Source organism: Rattus norvegicus, chromosome 20 (assembly GCF_021556685.1).
Source record: "Rattus norvegicus strain SHRSP/BbbUtx chromosome 20, alternate assembly SHRSP_T2T, whole genome shotgun sequence".
In the NCBI taxonomy this organism is placed as follows: Eukaryota; Metazoa; Chordata; class Mammalia; order Rodentia; family Muridae; genus Rattus; species Rattus norvegicus.
In genome coordinates, this window is record NC_141553.1 from 21,725,424 (window position 1) to 21,734,218 (window position 8,795).

General features: G+C 44.1%; 1 long non-coding RNA gene across 1 annotated transcript; it reads right to left on the reverse strand.

Annotated features, from left to right (window-relative positions):
* Nucleotides 1-242: 242 nt before the first annotated feature.
* Nucleotides 243-8,553, reverse strand: LOC120098946 (uncharacterized). Its single transcript, XR_015646010.1, has 2 exons — nt 8,471-8,553; nt 243-678 (listed from the first exon to the last, which is right to left on the reverse strand). It is a non-coding gene; the product is annotated as an uncharacterized LOC120098946 (long non-coding RNA).
* Nucleotides 8,554-8,795: the final 242 nt, after the last annotated feature.

The window sequence follows — 8,795 nt, forward strand, 5'->3', positions numbered from 1 at the left end:
CAGCGGCCTGTGGGGGTGGGGAGGGAAAAGCTTTGGAAAGGTTCCTGTGTAAACAAAGCAAGTAACAAGATGTACCCAAAAGAAAGCAAGTATCTTTTTCTCCTACTACAAACCATCAAGGACGGAAGTGACACCCGGAGCTGCCAGTCTTGTGCTTGCCAGACACTTCCCCCGGAAGGAGGAGGACAGTTATGAAGATGGAAAGACTCTGAAGCCATCAGAATGCTGGCAACCTGGAGCTGTCCGATTAGAGTATTTATTTGACTGTGTAGGGTAATGTATTACTCTCATTTGTCAACAAGAGTTTGGTAGAGAAAATACTAGCAGTGTGGAATGTGGAGGCTACAGCCCGGTACTCCATCCAGCGAGTGTGTGGGGAGTCATGAGCTGTGTCTTCTCCCTTGCGGAGCCTGGAAATGAAGGCAGCAGTTTCTGGTGACCTAGTTCAGGTCTTCGGAGAAGTTGCAGAAGCGTCCTCCCTAGTTCAGGTCTTCGGAGAAGTTGCAGAAGCGTCCTCCCTAGTTCAGGTCTTCGGAGAAGTTGCAGAAGCGTCCTCCCTAGTTCAGGTCTTCGGAGAAGTTGCAGAAGCATCCTCCCGCAAAACAAGGCTACTGAGCCACGACAACCATGCAAGCAAAGTTCAGAGATTTGATGAAAACTGCTGTCTCATCTGCAAAGCTTCAAACCCACAAGAAAGGATACAGTTTAGAGCAGTTCTGTGAATTTCCTAGCCTTCTTCATTGATTGAATCACAACCAAATGCTCGGTGGCCTTCTCCTTGTAGATCAAATGCGTTAAGGAGAGAAGCAGAGCTATCCCCCTGTCCACTATGTGCACCTTATATGACACTGGTGCCTTACAGGTGCTAAGAAAAGGGTGTGATTTATAATGGGGTCCCAGCAGTTGGTTTTGAAGCCTTAGCATTTCTCACTTACGGCTAATTAGAAGATTCTTAATTAGCAAGTCTTCTATCCGTTGTGTTAGACAATGAGGGTTTCCACGTCTACTGTCATGGCTTTTTCTTTATCTCACCTTAAGAAAGCAAACTATAAAAACGTTATTGATAACTATAAAAATGTTATTGATAAGGATCTCTGCTCACAGCCTGTGACCCTCAGGATGAGACATCAGGAAGGGTGACGCTATGTAGAATCTCATTTCTTTTAACACCGACTTCCTTTGGGACTAGGGCAATTCACAACCATTGAAATCTCTTTCCTTTTATATGATCTATTACTTTTTTTAAAGTATGTGTATGTGGACTTAGGGATATGCAGGGATAGATGTCAGATGCCCTGGAATCAAGAGCTCCACATGGTTGACACTTTCAGCATAGGTGTGGGGTACAGAACTTTGGTCCTCTTCAAGAGAGGGAAGCGCTCTTAACTGGCTAGCCCTCTCTCCATCCCCTTCTCATGAATGAAATGGAGTTGAGTTAGACCATCATTTCTCAACCTTAGCATTGCCAATATTTTGGACCAGAAAATTCTGTAGATGTTTGCAGCATCCCTGACCTCTAGCCAGTGACATCTGTTTATTGTGTTATGACCAAACATGTTCGCACACATTGCCAAAAATCCTACCTAGTGGGGTGAGGTGGGGGTAGGCATAAATCACCCTAACTAAGAACCATTGAATAGGTCAGGACTTATAAATACCGAAACACATCCAGAAGTTATGGATATGAGAGATGTAAACCATTTTTTAAGGAAGTAAGCAAATTTAAGAGTTAAATATTCGGGGTTGGGGATTTAGCTCAGTGGTAGAGTGCTTGCCTAGCAAGCGCAAGGCCCTGGGTTCGGTCCCCAGCTCCAGAAAAAAAAGAAAAGACAAAAAAAAGAGAGTTAAATATTCTCATCGCCTGTGGACTTTTGCCATACCTTGTGTGATTACATATATGTTCATATGTGTGCAGGCACTGACAACCGGGAAACCTCAGCTCTCGGTTCTCAGATCCTGGAAGACAGTCTCTCACTTGCCCAGAACCTGCCAAGTTAGATACTCTGGGTTGTCAATGAACCCCAGGGATCTGCCTGTCACTGCCTTCTCAAGTGCTGGGATTACAAGTGTATACAGCTAGCTTCCCTCTGTGAATTCGGGAAACTCAATGTACACGTCCTTGTCTGTCAAGCACTTTACTAGCCGAGCCATCCCTCCAGTCCTCTTTCTGTGACCTACACTTATTCAAGAGAAAGCAGTGATTCCATGGTTACGTAAAATCCCTTGGCTCTTAAAAAAATGCCGGCAAATCATTTCTTGCTGCTGACAGGGAGGTGAGCTCTGAACTTATGCAGTCCCGGTTCAAATTTCATGTCAGGTCTGCCTCTTAACTTCAGTACCGGGGTAGCTCTTTAATAGGTCTTTCTTTTCATATATACAAAGTAGCAGTAATGCACTTTCTAAGATTATGCCCGACTTACACAACACAGCGCCCATAAGAGACCCAGGAAGGGGCACACAGTAGGTACTCAGTAAATAGCACATGTTTTTGTTTTTTATCCCAAAGCTATAAAAACACTACAAGTCAAACTAAAAATGTCTATGAGCCAGGTTGAGCCCATGGGATAGTCATAACACTGGACAATGGGATTTCAAGGGTCCTTTCAATTTTTCTAAGGTTTCCTGGTTCTATTTTATGAAACTAGGACACCGTTTGCCTCGTACTACTTGATATAAACTACTTGAGGAGATTGAACTCTGGTGCCTGCCAAGACCAAGTAGTCAGGCTAGACTTGTGAGCAAACACCAGTGGCAAACCGTGTTCTTGACATTCACGAAGGAAAGATGGACACCAGCCCTACTCTTCATTTAAGAAAAGGCTACCTATGTGTAATTGGCACATGCACTTAATCCTCCTACTTGGATGGTAGAGGTAGGTAGATCTTGGTGAGTTCGAGACTAGCCTGATCTACATAGGACAATCATAGCTACACAGTGAGACCCTATCTCAAAGAACAAAATAAAAAAAACAAACTAAGGGGCTGGAGAGATGGCTCAGCGGTTAAGAGCACCCGACTGCTCTTCCAGAGGTCATGAGTTCAATTCCCAGCAACCACATGGTGGCTCAGCCATCTGTAAAGAGATCAGATGCCCTCTTCTGATGTATCTGAAGACAGCTACAGTATACTTATATATAATAAATAAATAAATCTTTAAAAAAAAACAAACTAAAGCAGGCTAGATTTTACTGCTCTCAGCCATGGTCATAGATGCTTCTATTGGTAAGGGAGAAGCTCTTAAGTGTCTGGTGCCCATCCCTAAATACAACATCTATATGACCCTCTTCCAAGGCTCGACATCATGGAAGAAGGGGTCAGAATGAGCCGGTTGGAAGGAGTACTGTGCTGCAAGAAGAGCTATTCCAGACATGATATGACTGACGCATCTACGAACTCCTAGTAGCAGTGGTTCCCTGAATAAGACTGGGCCCGTCAACTTTCCATCACGCTTGGGGGTGGGGCTTATAAGTCTCCGCCCCTCTCCCTGAAGAGGAACGGACTTAATGGAGTTAGTGGTTGCTCAGAGAGGAGAGGACATATTCCTGAGTGTTGTAGCCGCTGGCAAGTGGCCCTTGCTCACATAAAACACTCCTCCCCCTCATTGAGGCAGGCGACACTAATGAAATACGATGGTGATGTCCAGACAGACAACAAAAGTCAGCATGGAAGTAGGGGAGGAACCCGGTGGGAAGAAGAGATTCACTTGAGCGAGAGAAAAATGTGATCTCTTGTCTCTCTTTTAAAAGGAAGTGCCTGAGATGGGGGCAGGGAAGAGTATCAACCTGGGAAGCCACCATCCTCAACCTTTCCTTCCGGAGAAATGACACGGAAGTGCAGTGCGCTGCTGTGTGCTTTACAGCTAAAGTAAATCGACAAGCGGAAGTTGGTGTCAGTCGGGTCAATGGCTCGTCGGTGGGCCTGTTGATGAAGGCAATAATAGATTGTCTTGTCCAACCTGATCCTCCCACTGGAAGATAATGTACCCACTCGTGATCAATACTTTGATCTGAGCTGCTTATAATCCTGTCAGACATGCGTATCCGCTTCACTCCAAGGTGCAAAACTAAGACTGTTTTTTAATTTGCTTTTTGCAAAATTGAGATCAGACATTACATGGCCTTGGATGAGCTGCATTGTGGTCTAGAACCATATAACCAGATCAGCGAGATAGAGGATTAGGAGGAGCTAAGGGCTTAGCTACAGTAAGTGTCGTCCCCCCCCCCCGACCCCCCCCCAGACCTTTATGCCATGGGAGCTGGGAGGATGGCTCATGCTGAGCAAACATGAGGACCTGAGTTCAAATCCACACCACCTATGTAAAAGTAGTCATGGTTGCTGCACTTGTAATTTCAGTTTGGCATGAAGTGGAGATACGGGGATCACTGGGGATTGTTGCTTTAAGAAGCCTTGAGATGGGGCTGGAGAGATGACTCAGCAGTTAAAAACACAGGCTGCTCTTCCAGAGGTCCTGAGTTCAAATCTCAGCCACCACATGGTGGCTCACAACCATTTGTAATGGGATCCAAAGTGTTCTCCTGGTGTGCATTAAGTCAGGGTACATAAAATAAATAAATCTTTAAAAATTATTATTAAATCAAATTATTAATTATTTTTAAAAAGCCTTAAGCCACTGGGTACTGAACTAGGTTCCTGAAGGTCTATCCCACAGAGCCACTGGGTACTGAACTAGGTGCTTGCCACATAGAACTAACTAGCAGCAAAGGTATGCCTCTCCCTCCAGTTAAAATACAAACATTATAGTCAAGAGAGAATTTCGTACAAACACCATAAATGAGAATCCAAATTCTGTGCCGCTGAGATGGCTCAGGGGTGGGAGTAGGGTGTGTGTAAAGGACACCAAGCATGATGACCTGAATCCAATCCCCAGGCCGCACATGGGAGAAGAAGTTATCCCCTGACGTCCACCCACACACAACATGTGTGCAACTGCTCACACACACACACACACACACACACACAAAATCAAAATTTTAAATATAAAAATCCAACTCTACATATTATCTAGATCAATGGCTTTTGCAACATTTTCAAAAATAGGATATTTTTAAACAAATATCTTTAACAAACATATTGAAACAAAAACTGTCTTGATGTATAAATGAATGAACATTTTCAGTAGTGTTACTTTAAGAACCCTAGATCTAAAACTACCTTCACCTAATAGTAGGTTGAGTATGCATGGGTCAGCTAATAAATAATTTACTTTTAAATCGGCAGTGATGTGTCTATGTCAGTAACCATTTTTGTAAGTTGGACAGAAGTCCGAAGTGCAGACAGGATCAGTGTCCAGTTACAATCTTCTTATTCAGTGGCATCTGAATGACACGTTGAAATGTCCACGTAAAACAAAGGCAGATGGCAATTGTCTTCGTGTGCAGGGAGACCACCCCTATATGCAAAACAGGCAACACCCAGGCAGCTGAATCTCAGGAGGAAAAAGGAGGAAGCAGAAGAAAGACCCGAATGCAGAGTGGCTGAGATTTTTGCAAAGCCATTGAAAGATGCAGGATCAGTAACCACTGAAGCAGCTAAAGAAGTGGTTCTCAACCTGTGGCTCGAGACCCCCAATCCTTCCCGGGTGTCGCCTGAGACCATCAGAGAGAACAGATATCTAATTATTGTTTCCCCCATTTTCGGTTTTTATTGGATATTTTATATATTTACATTTCAAATGTTATCCACTTTTCTGTTCTATTCCCCCTCCCATCCCCCTTCTATGAGGGTGCTTCCCCTCCCATCCACACACTCCCACTTCACTGCTCTGACATTCTCCTACACTGGGGAATCGAGCCTTCACAGGACCAAGGGCTTCTCCTCCCACTGATGCCCAACAAAGCCAACCTCTGCTACATATGCAGCTGGAACCATGGGCCGCACCATGTGTCCTCTTTGGTTGGTGGTTTACTCCCTGGGAGCTCTGGGGGGGGGGGTCACCAGGATAGGCACATGGTAGTCAGCCCGTTAAATAATCAGGGAAAAGGTAGTTAAAGCAGAAGGGAGCAGGTAGGTGCTGGCTGGTGGGGTGCGGGGATTATTCAAGTACAGGGAAAACAGACGACAACTAAAATAAAACCTTCCAGAGAACCCTACAAGTGCTGGAAGCTGGCAAGCCCCATTGTACTACAGTGTCAACAAACTGAATGGTCCTGAAAACACAGAAGATCTAGAAAGATCCTTCAACTGCCCTAAGAAATGGCCTAATAGGTATGCTCAGAACACTGTGCACATCTGGTAGTTCTAGCCCCTGGTGGTGAGGAGGGTGTTTCTCTGGTGTAAGGTCCTTTGGAGACTCAAGTTCTTAAAGTCCCTTTAATCCAGGCACCTGGGAGGCAGAAGCAGGCAGATCTGTGCGAGTTTGAGGTCAGTCTGCTCTACAGGGGGAGTTCCAGGACAGCCAACCCATCTCAAAACTCCGTCTCAAAAAATGAATGGATGAATAGAATCTCTGTTTTCTGATCAGGGGTACTGAAAACGGGCTGTGATTAGTAAGAGATCACCATCGCTGACATGAAATCTCCTGGGAACTGTTTCATGTCTCATAGGAGTCAAAAGCTGTGGTCTGGAGGGGTAGGGGGCACAAGTCTTAAAGACTTCCTGTAAACAGAATGTGTAGATTTTAGTCCCTTCCCTTTCAGCTTGGAATGACCCCTATTCCTAAGGAGGGGCCCTCAAACATAACTGGTACACTTGTGCTCAGTAGCATCCACCCGGAATATTGTCCAAGGTCACATTTGTCTTTCTCTTCTAATTAAAATCATACCCGTGGCAAGATAATGACAGCAGAGAGAGGAAGGCATGGGCAGTGGCTTGTCTGGTCGATAGGGAGAAACTCCAATGTTCTCACAATCCTTTGGAATTCATCGGGACAGTTCATCTTAATCCCTTCTGTCTTCAGGTATGTCACTCGAGAATCGGAACGGGAGAAATGAATGACTGAGCAATCAAAGGCCAGCTCGAGTCTAAAGTAAATAAATTACTACAAGGAAATGCAACACGAAGGAGTGGGCTGGCGTGGGGAAATTAGCCCCACCCTCCCGATGTTTTGAGCAGGGGAATGAGAAACTTCGAAGGGCGAGAAATGTTGGTGCCAAAGTGGCAAAGAGGGAGGAGTGATTAGCTCCAGGTGGCTGTCAGGGGACCTCCAGTCTCTCCTCACTTGTGATACTTCTGTGGATTTTTTTTTTTCTGGAGGAGAGCTGGCTGTCACCCTTTGGGAAAAACCTTCTCTCTAACTCCTTTTTCTTTTGATGCCTGGGGAGCTTAGCCATTAAAATCTGCCTTGGGCAAAAACTCAGCAGGCAAATTTCCAGTCCAAGAGAACAGCTTTGACAAAACTTTAATAAAATTTAATAATAATAATAAAAAAAACCTAGTTCTGATTGGCACCAAGAACTCAGAGTTAAACAAAAGTTTACCTGTATATTCAGATAGGTGGTCTGAGGAGAGCCAGTCCCTTTTGCAGGATGCTCTATAATGAAGCTCTCTGCTAGCATTTGTTCACAACTTCCTGAGTCCTCATGGGGGTTGGGGGAGTTTCTTAGGCAGCCTTAATGCATTTAAAGGGAGAATTTTAAAAAAACTTTCATATTATGTGACAGGAGGCTGAAGAGGGTTAACACATAGGAGATAGCATTGAGATTACATTTCATTCAAACACACACAAAAGAGCAAAGTGCTTCGAGACATTTTACCAGCCCATCCAACATGTCTGCTACTCTCCTACATATCTAAGCCACACAGAGAGTCTATAAGGAACCATCTTTCTTGTCCTACTTACCAGGATGGGTAGTCACCTGCAGTAGTAAAATAGTTCTATTCTCTTCAGCTCCAGTCAACACACAAACTGTTGCCATGAACTTACAAGAGCTTGAAACTGTAGCCCTTACTTTTCTTGCTACAGTGAAATACCCAACAAAAGAAACTTAAGGGAGAAAGGATTTGTTTCAGCTCATGATTTGAGAATACGGTCCATCACAGTGGGGAAGGTATGGCGGCAGGACACGGAGCATCCATGGTTAAAAAGCACAGGTGCTGCGGCTCAGCTAGCTCTCTCCCTGTGACTTGGTTTGAGACACCAAGCCCATTTAGGATGTGTCTTCCTTCATCAGTTAATCTAACCTAGAAACTCCCTCACGGACTTGCCCAGAGGTTTGCTTCCTAGGTGATCCTAAATCCCATTGATAGTCATGATTAACTGTCACAAAAGCATCTTCTGTAACAATTTAGTTTTATCCAAGAGGTTACTAAACAGAGGACAATCTTTCGAGATATCTATACATTTTTACCTAATTTACATCTACTATAAAGATAGACATAAAGATGATATATATACATATATGTATATATAGAGAGAAATAGGTTATGATCGCTCTGCTTAATAACCTTTCATATTAGATAATATATATGCACATATATATAAAGGAGCCCTAAATGGGCTTTTTCAGGTATACCTTACAGAACAGTATGAAGTGTCAGCAAACTCTGAAAGAGCCTCACAAGAACGTCATCTTTCTGTTCTGTTCCTGTTTGTCCAGTTGCTCCTTTCAGTGAGGTCACAGAAAGACCCTGTTCTAAGAATGCTATGCAAATGCTCTAAAATTAGTGTGAGACTATTTCCACCCTATGCTGCCCACTCTTACTCTAGTGGTGAAAATGACAATAACAAAAAAAAAAACGAACCCCAAAGACCTGGTGTAAGGGAAGAAAATCTTTTTGCTAACCTCTTCCTTTTCATAGCTGGAGTCATACAAGCACCAAGCTGGCATGATCACATGG